Source organism: Cryptomeria japonica, unplaced genomic scaffold (assembly GCF_030272615.1).
Source record: "Cryptomeria japonica unplaced genomic scaffold, Sugi_1.0 HiC_scaffold_42, whole genome shotgun sequence".
NCBI lineage: Eukaryota > Viridiplantae > Streptophyta > Pinopsida > Cupressales > Cupressaceae > Cryptomeria > Cryptomeria japonica.
The window spans coordinates 555,001-572,500 of NW_026728864.1; the positions used below are offsets into that span (position 1 = coordinate 555,001).

At 59.7% G+C, this 17,500-nt stretch overlaps 1 non-coding gene across 1 annotated transcript; it reads left to right on the forward strand.

Annotated features, from left to right (window-relative positions):
* The first annotated feature begins 12,844 nt into the window (after positions 1–12,844).
* On the forward strand, positions 12,845–12,963 carry LOC131862402 (5S ribosomal RNA). Its single transcript, XR_009361418.1, has one exon. It is a non-coding gene; the product is annotated as a 5S ribosomal RNA (ribosomal RNA).
* The last annotated feature ends 4,537 nt before the right edge of the window (positions 12,964–17,500 follow it).

The following is a 17,500-nucleotide window of genomic DNA, read 5'->3' on the forward strand; positions in this document are numbered from 1 at the left end:
GCCCAAACAACGCCCCCTCTACCCTCTGTCGAAACACTCGGCATTGCTGCTCCCTAAGGTGAGCTTCTCCTCATAGGCAATTCCGCTCTTATCCGGTCACGTTTGTGTGCCCGAATTTCGCAAGGCAACCTCCATGGGACATGGAAAAGACTCGAGAAGAGAGCTCGCTCACGGGAGAGAGAAGCCAAGGAGACCACGAGAGTGCTGAGAGTGGGACAGCGCTGAATAGGCGAGAGAAGCCTCCGCGTATAAACGGAGATATATATCCAATTGCAACGAAGGAACGTGCCAAAGATCGAGAACAATGGCAGAAATGCTAGTAACGTGCACTTCGGGACCAACGCATCACCGGAAGACAACCGCCAAACATCGAAAGAGTCGCGATGCTCCGCAACCTACGTGCAAAGCGGTCGCACACCGGGTAAGGGAGTGAGAGCCCCAAACATAGCTGGGCGAGGCGCTCACTCCGCTCTTTAATATCTCGTTAATACCGCCAAGGAAATGGCACAAGCACACACACACAAGCATCCTCGGAAGAGGACAGTTCGAGTGACAGGTCAAATCCAAGAGTTCCGAAGACTACCTCCAGGAACAATCGGGAACAAGACCGATTACAAGTCGTCGAGTCTGTTACTGGGCGAACACGAGATGCGCACAGGAAATCGATCAGCCCTCACAATGGCCCAAGGCCAGAGATCGGACTGCTACGATTTACCCCAACAATCATCGTGCCACTCTTCGCAGAGAGGTGATAGACGCCAACGAGCCCGCGCATAGCAATCGAGGTGTAAAAAGGGCGTTGAAGGCAGGAAGCCTGGACGAAAGAGGCTACGAGGTCACCTCGAAGCGGTCTAAGAATCGGGCGCACTTGGGGCGACTACCAGTGCCAACCCCTTATCCCGCGGTGCGTCCGACACACAGAAATTTCCAAGGCGGCCAAGGAGCCTCCCCGCATAGCAATCGGGGTGTGAGGTTACGGATGCAGCATTGATAGCAATCGAGGTGTGAGGCGAAGGATGCAGAAGTGAGAGCCGAGGGATGTAGCAGAGATAGCAATCGGGGTGTGTGATGCAGAAGAGATAGCAATCGAGGTGTGCGGTGGGAAGGGCCCAGCAGCCAGAATGCATGAAGCGACGGATGAAGCAGTGATGACAACCGGGCTGTGAGGAGAGGAGGGATGCAGCCAAGAAAGCAATCAGGGCTCGAGGCAAGGGATGCATCAAGGATAGCAATCATGTTGTGAGGCGAGATTCCAAAGGCTAAACGTGAGAGGCTGCAGGGTCGACTCAGAGAGGTCTATGCATGTGAGAGGCTGAGAGCAAGGTCGACTCGGAGCGGTCTATGCATCGGGCGCGCTTGGGGCGACTACCAGTGCCAACCCCTTATCCCGCGACGCGTCCGACAAAGAGAACGTTCCAAGGCGGCAGAGGAGGTTACCAGCCGAAGGATGCAGTAGCAATAACAGGTATAGTTCCGCGGCGGCCGAGAAGACTCACCGCATAGGAATCGGGATGCGAGGCGAGGGATGCGGCGGGAAGGCCCCGACGGCTAAACGGAAGAGGCTGCAGGGCCGCCTCGGAATGGTCCAAGCATCGGATGCGATTGGGACGACTACCAGTGCCAACCCCTTATCCCGCGATGCGTCCGATACACAGATAGTTCCAAGGCGGCCGAGGAGCCTCACCGCATATCAATCGGGGTGCGAGGCGAGGGATGGGGCGGGAAGGCCCCAACGGCTAGACGGAAGAGGCTTCAGGGCCACCTCGGAATGGTCCAAGCATCGGACGCGCTTGGGGCGACTGCCAGTGCCAACCCCTTATCCCGCGATGCGTCCGATACACAGATGGTTCCAAGGCGGCCGAGGAGCCTCACCGCATAGCAATCGGGGGTGCGAGGCGAGGGATGGGGCGGGAAGGCCCCAACGGCTAGACGGAAGAGGCTTCAGGGCCGCCTAGGAATGGTCCAAGCATCGGACACGCTTGGGGCGACTACCAGTGACAGCCCCCTATCCCGCGATGCGTCCGATACGAAGATGGTTCCAAGGCGGCCGAGGAGCCTCACCGCATAGCAATCGGGGTGCGAGGTGGGGGATGCGGCGAGATGGCCCCAACGGCTAGACGGAAGAGGCCACAGGGCCGCGTCGGAATAGTCCAAGCATCGGACGCGCTTGGGGCGACTACCAGTGACAACCCCTTATCCCGCGATGCGTCCGATACGAAGATAGTTCCAAGGCGGCCGAGGAGCCTCACCGCATAGCAATCGGGGTGCGAGGTGGGGGATGCGGCGAGATGGCCCCAACGGCTAGACGGAAGAGGCTGCAGGGCCGCCTCGGAATAGTCCAAGCATCGGACGCGCTTGGGGCCACTACCAGTGACAACCCCTTATCCCGCGATGCGTCCGATACGAAGATAGTTCCAAGGCGGCCGAAGAGCCTCACCGCATAGCAATCGGGGTGCGAGGTGGGGGATGCGGCGAGATGGCCCCAACGGCTAGACGGAAGAGGCCACAGGGCCGCCTCGGAATAGTCCAAGCATCGGACGCGCTTGGGGCGACTACCAGTGACAACCCCTTATCCCGCGATGCGTCCGATACGAAGATAGTTCCCAGGCGGCCGAGGAGCCTCACCGCATAGCAATCGGGGTGCGAGGCGAGGGATGCGGCGAGATGGCCCCAAAGGCTAGACGGAAGAGGCTGCAGGGCTGCCTCGGAATAGTCCAAGCATCGGACGCGCTTGGGGCGACTACCACTGCCAACCCCTTATCCCGCGATGCGTCCGATACACAGATAGTTCCGAGGCGGCCGAGGAGGTGGGGGATGCAGCGAGATGGCCCCAACGGCTAGACGGAAGAGGCTGCAGGGCCGCCTCGGAATAGTCCAAGCATCGGACGCGCTTGGGGCGACTACCAGTGACAACCCCTTATCCCGCGATGCGTCCGATACACAGATAGTTCCGAGGCGGCCAAGGAGCCTCACCGCATAGCAATCGTGGTGCGAGGTGGGGGATGCGGCGAGATGGCCCCAACGGCTAGACGGAAGAGGCTGCAGGGCCGCCTCGGAATGGTCCAAGCATCGGATGCGCTTGGGGCGACTACCACTGCCAACCCCTTATCCCGCGATGCGTCCGATACACAGATAGTTCCAAGGCGGCCGAGGAGCCTCACAGCATAGCAATCAGGGTGCGAGGCGAGGGATGCGGCGAGAAAGCCCCAACGGCTAGAGGGAAGAGGCTTCAGGTCCGCCTCGGAATGGTCCAAGCATCGGACGCGCTTGGGGCGACTACCAGTGACAACCCCTTATCCCGCGACGCGTCCGATACACAGATAGTTCCAAGGCGGCCGAGGAGCCTCACCGCATAGCAATCGGGGTGCGAGGCGAGGGATGCGGCGAGAAGGACCCAACGGCTACACGGAAGAGGCTTCGGGGCCGCCTCGGAATGGTCCAAGCATCGGACGCGCTTGGGGCGACTACCAGTGACAACCCCTTATCCCGCGACGCGTCCGATACACAGATAGTTCCAAGGCGGCCGAGGAGCCTCACCGCATAGCAATCGGGGTGCGAGGCGAGGGATGCGGCGAGAAGGACCCAACGGCTACACGGAAGAGGCTTCGGGGCCGCCTCGGAATGGTCCAAGCATCGGACGCGCTTGGGGCGACTACCAGTGACAACCCCTTATCCCGCGACGCGTCCGATACACAGATAGTTCCAAGGCGGCCGAGGAGCCTCACCGCATAGCAATCGGGGTGCGAGGCGAGGGATGCGGCGAGAAGGACCCAACGGCTAGACGGAAGAGGCTTCGGGTCCGCCTCGGAATGGTCCAAGCATCGGACGCGCTTGGGGCGACTACCAGTGACAACCCCTTATCCCGCGACGCGTCCGATACACAGATAGTTCCAAGGCGGCCGAGGAGCCTCACCGCATAGCAATCGGGGTGCGAGGCGAGGGATGCGGCGAGAAGGACCCAACGGCTAGACGGAAGAGGCTTCGGGTCCGCCTCGGAATGGTCCAAGCATCGGACGCGCTTGGGGCGACTACCAGTGACAACCCCTTATCCCGCGACGCGTCCGATACACAGATAGTTCCAAGGCGGCCGAGGAGCCTCACCGCATAGCAATCGGGGTGCGAGGCGAGGGATGCGGCGAGAAGGACCCAACGGCTAGACGGAAGAGGCTTCGGGTCCGCCTCGGAATGGTCCAAGCATCGGACGCGCTTGGGGCGACTACCAGTGACAACCCCTTATCCCGCGACGCGTCCGATACACAGATAGTTCCGAGGCGGCCGAGGAGCCTCACCGCATAGCAATCGGGGTGCGAGGCGAAGGATGCGGCGAGAAGGACCCAACGGCTAGACGGAAGAGGCTTCGGGTCCGCCTCGGAATGGTCCAAGCATCGGACGCGCTTGGGGCGACTACCAGTGACAACCCCTTATCCCGCGACGCGTCCGATACACAGATAGTTCCAAGGCGGCCGAGGAGCCTCACCGCATAGCAATCGGGGTGCGAGGCGAGGGATGCGGCGAGAAGGACCCAACGGCTAGACGGAAGAGGCTTCAGGGCCGCCTCGGAATGGTCCAAGCATCGAACGCGCTTGGGGCGACTACCAGTGACAACCCCTTATCCCGCGACGCGTCCGATACACAGATAGTTCCGAGGCGGCCGAGGAGCCTCACCGCATAGCAATCGGGGTGCGAGGCGAGGGATGCGGCGAGAAGGACCCAACGGCTAGACGGAAGAGGCTTCAGGGCCGCCTCGGAATGGTCCAAGCATCGGACGCGCTTGGGGCGACTACCAGTGACAACCCCTTATCCCGCGACGCGTCCGATACACAGATAGTTCCGAGGCGGCCGAGGAGCCTCACCGCATAGCAATCGGGGTGCGAGGCGAGGGATGCGGCGAGAAGGACCCAACGGCTAGACGGAAGAGGCTTCAGGGCCGCCTCGGAATGGTCCAAGCATCGGACGCGCTTGGGGCGACTACCAATGACAACCCCTTATCCCGCGACGCGTCCGATACACAGATAGTTCCGAGGCGGCCGAGGAGCCTCACCGCATAGCAATCGGGGTGCGAGGCGAGGGATGCGGCGAGAAGGACCCAACGGCTAGACGGAAGAGGCTTCAGGGCCGCCTCGGAATGGTCCAAGCATCGGACGCGCTTGGGGCGACTACCAGTGACAACCCCTTATCCCGCGACGCGTCCGATACACAGATAGTTCCGAGGCGGCCGAGGAGCCTCACCGCATAGCAATCGGGGTGCAAGGCGAGGGATGCGGCGAGAAGGACCCAACGGCTAGACGGAAGAGGCTTCAGGGCCGCCTCGGAATGGTCCAAGCATCGGACGCGCTTGGGGCGACTACCAGTGACAACCCCTTATCCCGCGACGCGTCCGATACACAGATAGTTCCGAGGCGGCCGAGGAGCCTCACCGCATAGCAATCGGGGTGCGAGGCGAGGGATGCGGCGAGAAGGACCCAACGGCTAGACGGAAGAGGCTTCAGGGCCGCCTCGGAATGGTCCAAGCATCGGACGCGCTTGGGGCGACTACCGTTGCCAACCCCTTATCCCGCGATGCGTCTGATACACAGATAGTTCCGAGGCGGCCGAGGAGCCTCACCGCATAGCAATCGGGTTGCGAGGCAGATTATTGGGAAGGGAACCCCCTGGGATGCGGCTCAAGCAGTGCCCAAAGGGACTGGAATGCGGAATCACATCGAGAGACCCAAATGCTATACGAGGGCTCAAATCGAATTATCGATTTGGCCACGACATGGACGCATCGGAACGACTACCTTTGCCGAACCACTCGCAATTGCATCCATACCGAAACCAATAGACATTTCCGTTAGAGCCCTCGCATAGCATTCGGGAATCTCGCATGCCCCTCTAAATCGACCAATGCTGGCGCTCAATGAAAATCCGAGCGCTACCACCGTTCGAGCGCCAGCATTGGTCGAGTTAGAGGGGCACGGGGGAGAATGCTCCAGTCAACACCTCCCCTATATAAGTTATTTGTCCGATTCTCGCACAACCGTAGTCTGCCTCGTCGAATCAAACAACGGTCCCAGATTCCGACTTCCGTTCCGTAGAGACCCAAAAGCTAGATGGAGGCTCGCAAGAAAGAGAGTCGGCGCATAGCAATCGGGTTTCTCGAACGTTTAGGGACCGAGCTCACTTGCGGATAGGGCAAAATCCGCCAAGCAACCCAAAAGCTAGACGGGGGCTCGAATCGAATCGCCTAGGCGGCCACAACAACGACGTGTTGGATCGACTACCAGTGCCAAACCATTCAGCAAGACTAGTCTGTGTCGAGGCCGGATAGAGATTCTCAGAGAGCGCCCGCATAGCATTTAGGAGACCTGCCGCGTCCCTCACACTCGACAAATGGTGGTGCACGTTTATAAATCCGAGCGATCCCAACCCTTTCAAGCACCAACATCGGTCGAGATAGAGGGGCACGGAGGGGGCTGCGTGAGACAACACAGTCCCCTATATAAGTTATTTGTCCGATTCTCACACATCCGAAGAATGGTCATCAAATCGGACAACAGCCCAAACTTCCGACTTCCGTCCCAGAAAGCCCAAGAGCTATCTAAAACGTTCATGGCCGGAACTCGATCGCGGCTATACCAGTCCGCCAAGCAACCCAAAAGCTAGACTGGAGCTCTAGTCGAATCACCTCTGTGGCCATTGCAAGGACGTGTTGGAGCGACTACCATTGCCGAACCATTCCGCAGGTCGAGTCCATACCAAGGCCGCATAGAGATTCACGATGAGCTCCTGCATAGCAATCAGGAGACTTGCCGTGTCCATCACAATCGATAAATCCTGGTGCAAGATTTTTGCATCCGAGCGCTCCAACCAGTCGAGCACCAGCATCAATCGACATAAACGGGCACGGGGGGAGGATGCTCGAGAACACTACCTCCCCTATATAAGTTATTTGTCCGATTCTCAAGCAGCCGAAGTCTGGTCATCGAATCGGGTCAAAGACCACAACTTCCGACTTTACCCACAATGCAAGTCATCGAATCGAACATCGGCCCCCGAGTCGGACTCCATGCGTATGTCAGGTCATCGGACCCAAATTCCGCCTTCCTGCGCATGGCGGGCCATCAATATCAACTCGGTCATCGGACCCAAACTCCGCCTTTTTGCGTATGGCACGCCTTCAAATCGGTCATCGGACCCAAATTCCGCCTTCCTGTGCATGGCGGGCCATCAACATCAACTCGGTCATCGGACCCAAATTCCGCCTTTCTGCGCATGGCACGCCATCAACTCGGTCATCGGACCCAAATTCCGCCTTCCTGCGCATGGCAGGTCATCGGACACAAATTCAGACCTCGCCAATATGCCTACGTATCGAATCGGTCATCGGACCCAACTTCCGACTTCATCCATACTGTAGGGTCTTTGAGGTTGGCGCGGTGCGCTCAACCCAGGGAGTCGACCCATCGAAGCATACACCTCCCCTATATAAGCTATTTGTCCGATTCCCACACCTGTGTAGTTTGCACCTCTGACCAGGACATCGACCCCAACTTCCGAACTCGACTGCAACGACGGCACCAGCGCCTTGGTGCGCACCTTGCGACGCACAGTCCCAACATTCGCCTTCCTGCACATGGCAGGTCATCGGACCCAAATTCCGACCTCGCGAGTATGCCTACATATCGAATCGGTCATCGGACCCAACTTCCGACTTCATCCATACCGTAGGGTCTTTGAGGTTGGCGCGGTGCGCTCAACCCGGGGAGTCGACCCAACGAAGCATACACCTCCCCTATATAAGCTATTTGTCCGATTCCCACACCTGTGTAGTTTGCACCTCCGATCAAGACATCGACCCCAACTTCCGAACTCGCCTCCAACGACCGAACCAGCGCCTTGGTGCGCACCTTGCAACGCACAGTGCCAACATTCGCCTTCCTGCACGTGGCAGGTCATCGGACCCAAATTCCGACCTCGCGAGTATGCCTACATATCGAATCGGTCATCGGACCCAACTTCCGACTTCATCCATACCGTAGGGTCTTTGAGGTTGGCGCGGTGCGCTCAACCCGGGGAGTCGACCCAACGAAGCATACACCTCCCCTATATAAGCTATTTGTCCGATTCCCACACCTGTGTAGCTTGCACCTCCGATCAGGACATCGACCCCAACTTCCGAACTCGACTAAAAAGACCGCACCAGCGCCTTGGTGTGCACCTTGCAACGCACAGTGTCAACATTCGCCTTCCTGCACATGGCAGGTCATCGGACCCAAATTCCGACCTCATGAGCATACCTACTAATCGAATCGGTCATCGGACCCAACTTCCGACTTCATCCATACCGTAGGGTCTTTGAGGTTGGCGCGGTGCGCTCAACCTGGGGAGTCGACCCATCGAAGCATACACCTCCCCTATATAAGCTATTTGTCCGATTCCGACACCTGTGTAGTTTGCACCTCCGCTCAGGACATCGACCCCAACTTCCGAACTCGCCTGCAACGACCGAACCAGCGCCTTGGTGCGCACCAAAAGTGCGCACTTTTGGAGGGCACTTTTGTGCGCTCCAAAGGTGCGCACTTTTGGAGGGCACTTTTCTGCGCTCCAAAGGTGCGCACTTTTGGAGGGCACTTTTTGGAGGGCACTTTTCTGCGCTCCAAAGGTGCGCACTTTTGGAGGGCACTTTTTGGAGGGCACTTTTCTGCGCTCCAAAGGTGCGCACTTTTGGAGGGCACTTTTTGGAGGGCACTTTTCTGCGCTCCAAAGGTGCGCACTTTTGGAGGGCACTTTTTGGAGGGCACTTTTCTGCGCTCCAAAGGTGCGCACTTTTGGAGGGCACTTTTTGGAGGGCACTTTTCTGCGCTCCAAAGGTGCGCACTTTTGGAGGGCACTTTTTGGAGGGCACTTTTCTGCGCTCCAAAGGTGCGCACTTTTGGAGGGCACTTTTTGGAGGGCACTTTTCTGCGCTCCAAAGGTGCGCACTTTTGGAGGGCACTTTTTGGAGGGCACTTTTCTGCGCTCCAAAGGTGCGCACTTTTGGAGGGCACTTTTTGGAGGGCACTTTTCTGCGCTCCAAAGGTGCGCACTTTTGGAGGGCACTTTTGTGCACTCCAAAGGTGCGCACTTTTGGAGGGCACTTTTCCTGTGCTCCAAAGGTGCACACCTAGGTGAGCACCTTCGACCACACCTTGTAGCACACCAAACTCTGACTTTCGACTTCATCCGCAATGCAGGGTCTTTGAGGTTGGCGCAATGCGCACAACCAGGGGAGTCGACCCATCAAACCCAACACCTCCCCTATATAAGCTATTTGTCTGATTCTCATACATGCGTAGCCTGCAGGAGCAATTAGGACATCGACCCCAACTTTCGGCTTCTAAACGAAAACAAGGTCTTTGAGGTTGGTGTAATGCGAACAACTAGGGGAGTCAACCCATCAAACCCAACACCTCCCCTATATAAGCTATTTGTCTGATTCTCATACATGTGTAGTCTACAGGAGCAATTAGGACATCGACCCCAACTTTTGACTTCTTAACGAAAACAAGGTCTTTGAGGTTGACGTAATGCGCACAACCAGGGGAGTCGACCCATCAAACCCAACACCTCCCCTATATAAGCTATTTGTCCGATTCTCATACATGTGTAGCCTGCAGGAGCCATTAGGACATTGACCCCAACTTTTGACTTCTTAACGAAAACAAGGTCTTTGAGGTTGGCGTAATGCGCACAACCAAGGGAGTTGACCCATCAAACCCAACACCTCCCCTATATAAGCTATTTGTCTGATTCTCATACATGTGTAGCCTGCAACAACGATTAGGACATCCACCCCAACTTCTGAATTCGTCTGCGTTGACCGCACCAAAGGTGCACGCCTTGGTGCTCACCAAAATCCGACTTCCGACTTCTTCTGCTATGCGGGGTCTTTGAGGTTGGCGCAGTGCGCACAACCAGGGGAGTCAACCCACCGAATGCAACACCTCCCCTATATAAGCTATTTGTCTGATTCTCATACATGCGTAGACTGCAGCAATGATTAGGACATCCACCCCAACTTTTGACTTCTTAAACAAGACAGGGTCTTTGAAGTTGGTGCAGTGCACACAACCAGGGGAGTCGACCCATCAAACGCAACACCTCCCCTATATAAAGCTATTTGTCCGATTCTCATACGTGTAGTCTGCAGCAGCGATTAGGACATCGACCCCAACTTCCGAATTCGTTTGCATTGACCGCACCAAAGGTGCACGCCTTGGTGTGCACCCTGGAGTGCACTTTGGTGCTCACCTCGGTGCACACTTTGGTGTGCACCTCGGTGTGCACCAAAGGTGCGCACCTTGGAGCGCACCAAAGGTGTACACTTTGGAGCGCACCACATAGGGTCTTTGAGAGGTTGGCGCAGTGCGCACACCAAGGTGGGTGTTGAGGTGCGTGCCGAGGTGGGTGGGTGCTAGGGTGCGCTCCATGGTGGGTGCCAGGGTGGGTGCGTGCTAGGGTGGATTCCAAAGAGGGTCATAGGGTGGGTGCCAAGGTGGGTTGGTGATATAGTGGGTTCAAAGGTGGGTACTAGGGTGGGTTCCAAGGTGGGTCACAAGTTGGGTGCCAGGATGCGTGGGTGTTAGGTTGGGTGCCAAGGTGGGCTCCTGCGTGGGTGGGTGCTAGGGTGGGTTTCAAGGTGGACGCGAGGGCGGGTGCCAAGGTGGGTAACAAGTTGGGTGTTAGGATGGGTGAGTGCTAGAGTGGGTGCCAAGGTGGGTGGGTGCTAAGGTGGATGCCAAGGTGGTTCACAGGGTGGGTGGGTTCTAGGGTGAGTTCCAAGGTGGGTCACAGGTTCAGTGCTAGGGTGGGTGTCAAGGCGGGTGTCGAGGTGCCTGGGTGCTAGGGTGTGGATGCCAATGTGGGTCATAGGGTGGGTACTAGGGTGGGCTGCAATGTGGGTGCCAAGGTGGGTAACATGCTCGGTGGGTTCTAAATTGGGTGCCAGGGTGGGTGTGCACCCACCTTGCCCGAGGTGGGTGCCAAGGTGCCAGTGTGGGTGGGTGCTAAGGTGGATGCCAAGGTGGGTGAGAAGGTGGGTGATAGGTTGAGTGGTAGGATGGGTGGGTGCCAAGATGGGTCACAGGGTGGGTGCAAGGGTGGGTAGGTGCTAGGGTTGGTGTCAGGGTGGGTGGGTGCTAGGTTGGGTTCCAAGGTGGGTGCGAGGGTGAGTGTCAAGGTGGGTCACAGGTTAGGTGCTAGGATGGGTGAGTGCTAGGGTGCAAAGGTGCCAGGGTGGGTGCTAGGATGGGTCGATGCTAGGGTGAGTGGCAAGGTGGGTCCACAAGTGTCAAGGTGGGTGCCGAGGTGGGTGCCAAGTCGGCGACTGCTATGGTGGATGCCAAGGTGGGTCACGGGGTGGGTGCCAAGTTGCTAGGTTGGGTTCCAAGGTGGGTGCCAACGTGGGTGCTAGGGTGCGTGGGTTAAAGGGTGTGTCACAACGTGGGTGCCAGGATGGGTGCGCACCCACACTGGCCAAGACGGGTGCGGGTGCAAGGTTGGGTTCCAAGCCCGGTCACAGGCTGGGTGCTAGGATGGGTGGGTGCCAAGGTGGGCACCAGGGTGGGTGCACCCACCCTGGCCAAGGTGGGTCACGGGGTGGGTCCTAGGGTGGGTAACGGGGTGGGTACTAAGGTGCGTGCCAAGGTGGGTCATAGGGTGGGTGCCAAGGTGGGCACCAGGGTGGGTGTGCACCAACCCTAGCCAGGGTAGGTCACGGGGTGGTTGTCGGGGTGGGCGTCAAGGAGCCAAGGTGGGTGGCAAGTAGCCAAGTTGCGTGCCAAGGTGGGTGTCGGGGTGGGTGCCAAGGATCCAAGGTGGGTGCCAAGGAACCAAGGTGGGTGTCTGGGTGGGTGCCGAGGTGGGAGCCAGGGTGGGTCCCAAGGTGAGTGCAAAGGTGGGTGCCAGGGTCAAGGTGAGTGCCAATGTGGGTTCCAAGGTGCCAGGGTCAGGGTGAGTGCCAATGTGGGTTCAAAGGTGCTAAGTTGGGTGCGAGGTTGGGTGCGAGGGTGGGTGGGTGCCAAGGTGTGCTAGGTGGAAGCCCGGGTGGGTCGGCATCCCATGGGTGTCGAGTTGGGTGCCTGATGGGTGCTTCTTGTCAAGTTTTAGTCGTCGGGACTCATTTCGAGCCTTAGAGGTCGTTTCTTGTCCGGTTGCCCTGTCTTCGACCTGGGAACCCAATTTTGGTCCTCGGGTCCCATTTTTTTTTGTCTCGCATCCCACTTTTGGCCTGTGGCCTTTTCGGGGTCGATTCTCGTTTTGGGCATCAGAGCATGTTTCTTCTCCTAAAACCCAATATTTGTTTATTAAGTCTCGGAACACATTTTTGTTCTCGTGGACCCATCATGGGTCTTGGAACGCATTTGTGGTCCTTGGGTCCCATTTTGCATCCCGAAACTTGTGTTTTGGTGCTTGATCCCTATTTTGGGTGCCCACCTTGCACCAAGTGCGCACCCGGGGCAAACCGAGCGCCTTGGTGCACCGGGGCAAGATCGAGCGTGCACCCGAGGCGCCCCGAACATGCACCAAGGTGCACTCGGCCCACATGTGAGCGCAGGTCGTTGCGCCCGAGGTGGTGTGTGGGCACCGCGTTGCAGACGGGACACTGCACGCACACGACGCCCCCTCCAGGTGCACGCACGTAGGCCGGGCCGGGTGCACACCCGACGCCCTAGCAAGGTGCGCGCACCCGGGCAGGGCTCACACTTGGCGAACGGGGCGCACTTCGCGAGGGAGGGTGTGCACCTCGACGGGGGTGGGTGGCCGGGGTGGATTCGCACGTGGGTCGCGGTTTGCTAAGTACACACTGCGACAAGCTCATAACGGGTGCGATCATACCAGCGTTAGTGCACCGGATCCCATCAGAACTCCGCAGTTAAGCGCGCTTGGGCCGGAGTAGTACTGGGATGGGTGACCTCCCGGGAAGTCCCGGTGTTGCACCCTTTTTTAGTTTTTCGCCGGGCGTCGCAATGCTATTTGAATAAACCTTTTGCCCGTTTGCGTTCTCGTCGGGGCCGGGCCGGGCCGGGGTGCGCTGCCCGCACTACCGCGCGCGCGGGGGCGACACCGAGCGCGCACCCGAGGCGCCCCGAGCACACAGGCCACGGTGCAACCCGGGCGTTGTGCGCGCACCCCGGTGCGCCCGAGGTGCTGCGCGCGCACCCAGGTGAAATCGGTGTGCACCTCGGCCAGTGCGCGCTCGGTCGAGTCGCGCACGTTGGCCAAGGTGCACGGTGATGTTTCTTACTCTAAGGTTCCGCACCAGACGCCCGGGACAGGTGAGCGAAGCTGGGCGGGGCCGGGTGCGCGGCCGGGGCAGGTGCACGCAGCTGGAGAGAGCTTTGGAGCACACTTCGGAGCGCACCAATGATGCGCTCCATTCAAAAGTTTCCTGAAAAGGCAAAAAAAGTTGAGATTATAGAATTTCCCACTTGAGAGATTGTAAAAAAAAAAAATTTAAAATGAAGGAAACGCGGGTGCCAAGGTGTGCGCAGCCCAGCCAAGGTGTGCGCACCAAGGCGCCCACCCTGGCGAAGGTGCACGCAAGGTGCGCACCCGAGGCAAACCGGACAATTAACCCAACTTTCGACTTCGCGCGCACCTTGGAGCGCACTTCGGAGCGCTCCTTGGTGCGCACCAATCTTGGGCACCTCGGAGTGCACCATGGCGCCCACCAAGGTGCGCACCCGGGGCAAACCGAGCTCCGACTTCGTGCGCACCTTGGAGCGCACGAAAGGTGCGCACCATGGCGCCCACCAAGGTGCGCAGCCCAGCCAAGGCGTGCGCATCAAGGTGCGCACCCTGGCGAAGGTGCGCACCCGGGGCAAACCGAGCTCCGACTTCGTGCGCACCTTGGAGCGCACAAAAGGTGCGCAACCCAGCCAAGGTGTGCGCACCCCGGTCAAACCGAGCTCCGAATCGTGCGCACCAGAGGTGCACGCCATCGTGCGCACCTTGGAGCACACTTCGGAGCCCTCCTTGGTGCGCGCCGATGTTGCGCACCTCGGAGCGCACCCGGGGAAAACAATGCAATTAACCCGACTTTCGACTTCGTGGGCACCTCGGAGCGCTCTCGGGTTCGCACCTCGGAGCACACCGAGGTGCGCACCTTTGATGCGCTGCCTTCACCAATTTCCAGAAAAGGCAAGAAAACATTGAGAAGGTGTGCGCACCGAGGTGCCCACCCTGGCGAAGGTGCACGCGAGGTGCGCACCCGGGGCAAACCGGGCTCCGACTTCGTGCACGCCGCACCTTGGAGCACACTTCGGAGCGCTCCTTGGTGCGCACCAGGGCGCGCAACCCAGCCGAGGTGCCCACCCCGGCGAAGGTGCACGCGAGGTGCGCACCCGGGGCAAACCGGGCTCCGACTTCGTGCACGCCATGGTGCCCACCGCGGCGAAGGTGCACGCGAGGTGCGCACCCGGGGCAAACCGGGCTCCGACTTCGTGCACGCCGCACCTTGGAGCACACTTCGGAGCGCTCCTTGGTGCGCACCATGGTGCCCACCAGGGCGCGCAACCCCGCCGAAGGTGCACGCGAGGTGCGCACCCGGGGCAAACCGGGCTCCGACTTCGTGCACGCCGCACCTTGGAGCACACTTCGGAGCGCTCCTTGGTGCGCACCATGGTGCCCACCAGGGCGCGCAACCCCGCCGAAGGTGCACGCGAGGTGCGCACCCGGGGCAAACCGGGCTCCGACTTCGTGCACGCCATGGTGCGCACCGCGGCGAAGGTGCGCACCCGGGGCAAACCGGGCTCCGACTTCGTGCACGCCGCACCTTGGAGCACACTTCGGAGCGCTCCTTGGTGCGCACCAGGGCGCGCAACCCAGCCGAGGTGCCCACCCCGGCGAAGGTGCACGCGAGGTGCGTACCCGGGGCAAACCGGGCTCCGACTTCGTGCACGCCGCACCTTGGAGCACACTTCGGAGCGCTCCTTGGTGCGCACCATGGTGCCCACCAGGCCGCGCAACCCAGCCAAGGTGTGCGCACCAAGGTGCACGCGAGGTGCGCACCCGGGGCAAACCGGGGTCCGACTTCGTGCACGCCGCACCTTGGAGCACACATCGGGGCGCTCCCGGGTTCGCACCGGCGTTGCGCACCGTGGTGGGCACCTCGGAGCACACCAAGGTGGGCAGCGAGGTGCGCACCTTTGATGCGATGCCTTCACTAATTTCCATAAAAGGCAAAAAAAAAACGAGATTTTAAAATTTCCGTTTTGAAAGATAGTGAGAAAAAGGGAATGCTGGTGCCATCTTGAGCCCGCCCTGGTGCGCAGCCCAGCCAAGGTGTGCGCACCAAGGTGCCCACCCTGGCGAAGGTGCGCGCCCGGGCAATTAACCCAACTTCCAACTTCGCGCGCGCCAGGGTGGGAGCGCACCCAACAACCGGGCCTGGGAAGAGCCAATGCGAGAAACCCCACCAAACGCTCTGACAAAAAAAGAGGGGGCGCTCCAGTAACCCCGCTTCGGAGCGCACCCTGGGCAAACCCAGCCAAGGTGCCCACCCCGGCCAAGGTGCAGGCGAGGTGCGCACCCGGGGCAAACCGGGCTCCGACAACGTGCACGCCGCACCTTGGAGCACACTTCGTAGCGCTCCCGGGTGCGCACCTCAGAGCACACCAAGGTGGGCAGCGAGGTGCGCACCTTTGATGCGCTGCCTTCACTAATTTCCAGAAAAGGCAAAAAAAAAAGGAGATTTTAAAATTTCCGTTTTGAAAGATAGTGAAAAAAACGGAACGCGCGTGCCATCTTGAGCCCGCCCTGGTGCGCAGCCCAGGTAAGGTGCCCACCCTGGCAAAGGTGCGCACCCGGGCAATTAACCCTACTTCCGACTTCGTGCGCGCCAGGGTGGCAACCGGGCCTCGGAAGAGCCAATGCGAGAAACCCCACCAAACGCTCCGACAAAAAAAGAGGCGGCGCTCCAATAACCCCGCTTCGGAGCGCAGCCGGGGCAAACCCAGCCAAGGTGCCCACCCCGACGAAGGTGCACGCGAGGTGCGCACCCGGGGCAAACCGGGCTCCGACAACGTGCACGCAGCACCTTGGAGCACACTTCGAAGCACTCCCGGGTGCCCACCGGCGTTGCGCACCGTGGTGGGCAGCGAGGTGCGCACCTTTGATGCGCTGCCTTCACTAATTTCCAGAAAAAGGCAAACAAAAATGAGATTTTAAAATTTCCGTTTTGAAAGATAGTGAAAAAAAAGGAACGCGGGTGCCATCTTGAGCCCGCCCTGGTGCGCAGCCCAGGCAAGGCATGCGCACCAAGGTGCCCACCCGAGGTGCACACGCGGGGCAAACCGGGCTCCGACTTCGTGCAGGCCGCACCTTGGAGCACACTTCGGAGCGCTCCTTGGTGCGCACCATGGTGCCCACCAGGGCGCGCAACCCAGCCAAGGTCTGCACACCAAGGTGCCCACCCCGGCGAAGGTGCACGCGAGGTGCGCACCCGGGGCAAACCGGGCTCCGACTTCGTGCACGCCATGGTGCCCACCGCGGCGAAGGTGCACGCGAGGTGCGCACCCGAGGCAAACCGGGCTCCGACTTCGTGCACGCCGCACCTTGGAGCACACTTCGGAGCGCTCCTTGGTGCGCACCATGGTGCCCACCAGGGCGCGCAACCCAGCCAAGGTGTGCGCACCAAGGTGCACGCGAGGTGCGCACCCGGGGCAAACCGGGGTCCGACTTCGTGCACGCCGCACCTTGGAGCACACATCGGAGCACTCCCAGGTTCGCACCAGCGTTGCGCACCTTTGATGCGCTGCCTTCACTAATTTCCAGAAAAGGCAAAAAAAAACGAGATTTTAAAATTTCCGTTCTGAAAGATAGTGAAAAAAACGGAACGCGGGTGCCATCTTGAGCCCTTCCTGGTGCGCAGCCCAGGCAAGTTGTGCGCACCAAGGTGCCCACCCTGGCGGAGGTGCGCGCCCGGGGCAATCCGGGCTCCGACTTCGTGCACTGCATGGTGCCCACCAAGGCGCGCAACCCAGCCAAGGTGCCCACCGCAGCGAAGGTGCACGCGAGGTGCGCACCCGAGGTGCACACCCGGGGCAAACCGGGCTCCGACTTCGTGCACGCCGCACCTTGGAGCACACTTCAGAGCGCTCCTTGGTGCGCACCAGGGCGCGCAACCCAACCAAGGTCTGCACACCAAGGTGCTCACCCCGGCGAAGGTGCACGCGAGGTGCGCACCCGGGGCAAACCGGGCTCGGACTTCGTGCACGCCGCACCTTGGAGCACACATCGGAGCGCTCCCGGGTTCGCACCAGCATTGCGCACCTTTGATGCGCTGCCTTCACTAATTTCCAGAAAAGGCAAAAAAAAAAAAAAAAAAACGAGATTTTAAAATTTCCGTTTTGAAAGATAGTGAAAAAAACGGAACGCGGGTGCCATCTTGAGCCCGCCCTGGCGAAGGTGCGCACCCGAGGCAAACCGGGCAATTAACCCAACTTCCGATTTCGTGCACGCCAGGGTGGGTGCGCAC